The sequence below is a fragment of the Carcharodon carcharias genome, chromosome 33 (assembly GCF_017639515.1).
Source record: "Carcharodon carcharias isolate sCarCar2 chromosome 33, sCarCar2.pri, whole genome shotgun sequence".
NCBI classification, from domain to species: domain Eukaryota; kingdom Metazoa; phylum Chordata; class Chondrichthyes; order Lamniformes; family Lamnidae; genus Carcharodon; species Carcharodon carcharias.
The window spans coordinates 14,062,686-14,065,185 of record NC_054499.1 but is presented as its reverse complement, the minus strand read 5'-3'; the positions used below and the strand labels follow the sequence as shown (position 1 = coordinate 14,065,185).

General features: G+C 70.2%; 1 protein-coding gene across 1 annotated transcript in view; it reads left to right on the top strand.

The window, feature by feature from the left end:
* The window catches only part of chrnb1 (cholinergic receptor, nicotinic, beta 1 (muscle)), a 90,302-nt gene that overhangs the window by 59,467 nt on the left and 28,335 nt on the right, over positions 1–2,500 (top strand). The window lies entirely within an intron of this gene.

Genomic DNA, 2,500 nt, shown 5'->3' with positions numbered 1-2,500 from the left:
ACACTCTCTCTCTCACACACACACACTCTCTCTCTCACACTCTCTCACACACTCTCTCTCTCACACTCTCTCTCTCACACACTCTCTCTCACACTCTCTCTCTCACACACACACACTCTGTCACTCACACACTCTCTCTCACACACTCTCTCTCTCACACTCTCTCTCTCACACACTCTCTCTCACACACTCTCTCACTCACACACATACACTTTCACTCTCTGTCACTCACATGTACACTCTTTCTCTCGCACTCACTCACACACTCACTCACACACTCACTCACACACTCACTCACACTCACTCTTTAACATACTCTCTCTCTCTTTCTCTATCACACTCACTCACTCCTGCATATTTTCTCTCTCTATCACTCACACACAGACGCGCACACACCAGTGAAATAATGAGAGAAGCTTTTGAAATACCCTCATAATTTCGAGCACCCTGTGTTAAAGCCCCTTTCACCCGGTGTTTCCCTCTCTCCTGCTGCCGCTCCGGTGAAATCTCCTTTAGCCTTCCGGCTGCAGCCACCAGGTGGCAGCGTCAGCTGGTATCAGGAGCATTTGTATAGCGCCCTTCAGGGCCTCGGGACATTCCTCAGGCGCCTCACGGCCACTGTGTACTTTTTGAGGTTGAGGCTCTCTAAGGGAGGAAACGTGGCAGCCAAGTTGCTGCACAGCAAGCTCCCACAAACAGAGACGTGATAACGACCATTGGCACCGGTGATCTGAGTTGAAGGGTAAAGATTGGCCCCAGGCCACCAGGGAGATCTCCCCTCCCCCTCCCCCACATCCTCCCCCTCCCCCACATCCTCCCCCTCCCCCACATCCTCCCCCTCCCCCACCCCCTCCCCCTCCCCCACCCCCTCCCCCTCCCCCACCTCCTCCCCCTCCCCCTCCCCCTCCCCCTCCCCCACATCCTCCCCCTCCCCCACCCCCTCCCCCTCCCCCACCCCCTCCCCCTCCCCCACCTCCTCCCCCTCCCCCACCTCCTCCCCCTCCCCCACCTCCTCACTCTCCCCCTCCCCTCCCCCACCTCCTCCCTCTCCCTCTCCCCCACCCCCTCCCCCTCCCCCACCCCCCTCCCCCTCCCCCACCCCCTCCCCCTCCCCCACCCCCTCCCCCTCCCCCACCTCCTCGCCCCCTCCCCCACCTCCTCGCCCCCTCCACCACCTCCTCGCCCCCTCCCCCACCTCCTCGCCCCCTCCCCCACCTCCTCGCCCCCTCCCCCACCTCCTCGCCCACTCCCCCCTCCCCCTCCCCCACCCCCTCCCCCTCCCCCTCCCCCTCCCCCTCCCCCACATCCTCCCCCTCCCCCTCCCCCTCCCACATCCTCCCCCTCCCACATCCTCCCCCTCCCCCTCCCCCTCCCCCTCCCCCTCCCCCACATCCTCCCCCTCCCACATCCTCCTCCTCCCCCTCCCCCACCCCCCTCCCCCTCCCCCTCCCCCTCCCCCACCCCCTCCCCTCTCCCCCTCCCCCCTCCCCCTCCCCCACCCCCTCCCCTCTCCCTCCCCCTCCCCCACCCCCTCCCCTCTCCCCTCTCCCCCTACCCCACCCCCTCCCCTCTCCCTCCCCCTCCCCCACCCCCTCCCCTCTCCCCTCTCCCCCTACCCCACCCCCTCCCCTCCCCCACCCCCTCCCCCACCCCCTCCCCTCTCCCTCCCCCTCCCCCACCCCCTCCCCTCTCCCCTCTCCCCCTACCCCACCCCCTCCCCTCCCCCACCCCCTCCCCCACCCCCTCCCCTCTCCCTCCCCCTCCCCCACCCCCTCCCCTCTCCCTCCCCCTCCCCCACCCCCTCCCCTCTCCCTCCCCCTCCCCCACCCTCTCCCCTCTCCCCCTCCCCCTCCCCCACCCCCTCCCCTCTCCCCCCTCCCCCTCCCCCTCCCCCTCCCCCACCTCCTCCTCCCCCTCCCCCCTCCCCCACATCCTCCCCCCCTCCCCCACATCCTCCCCCTCCCCCCTCCCCCACATCCTCCCCCCCCTCCCCCTCCCCCAACCCCCTCCCCCCGTCCCCCTCCCCCTCCTCCCCATCCCCCACCCCATCCCCCACCTCCTCCCCTTCCCCCTCCCCCCTCCCTCTCCCCCTGCCCCTCCCTCTCCTCCCCAACCCCCTACCCCCTACCCCTCCCCCCTCCCCGACCCCCTCCCCCCTCCCCAACCCCCTCCCCCTCCCCCGCCCACACCCCCTCCCCTCCCCCTCCCCCACCTCCTCCCCCTCCTCCGCCCACACCCACTCCCCTCCCCCGCCCACATCCCCTCCCCCGCCCACAGCCCCACCCCTCCCCTCCCCCTCCCCCGCCCACACCCCCTCCCCTCCCCCCCCCACCCACACCCCCTCCCCCGCCCACACCCCCTCCCCCGCCCACAGCCCCTCCCCTCTCCTCCCCCCCTCCCCACCTCCTCCCCCGCCCACAGCCCCTCCCCTCCCCCACCCCCTCCACCTCCCCCCTCCCCCGCCCACACCCCCTCCCCCGCCCACACCCCCTCCCCCGCC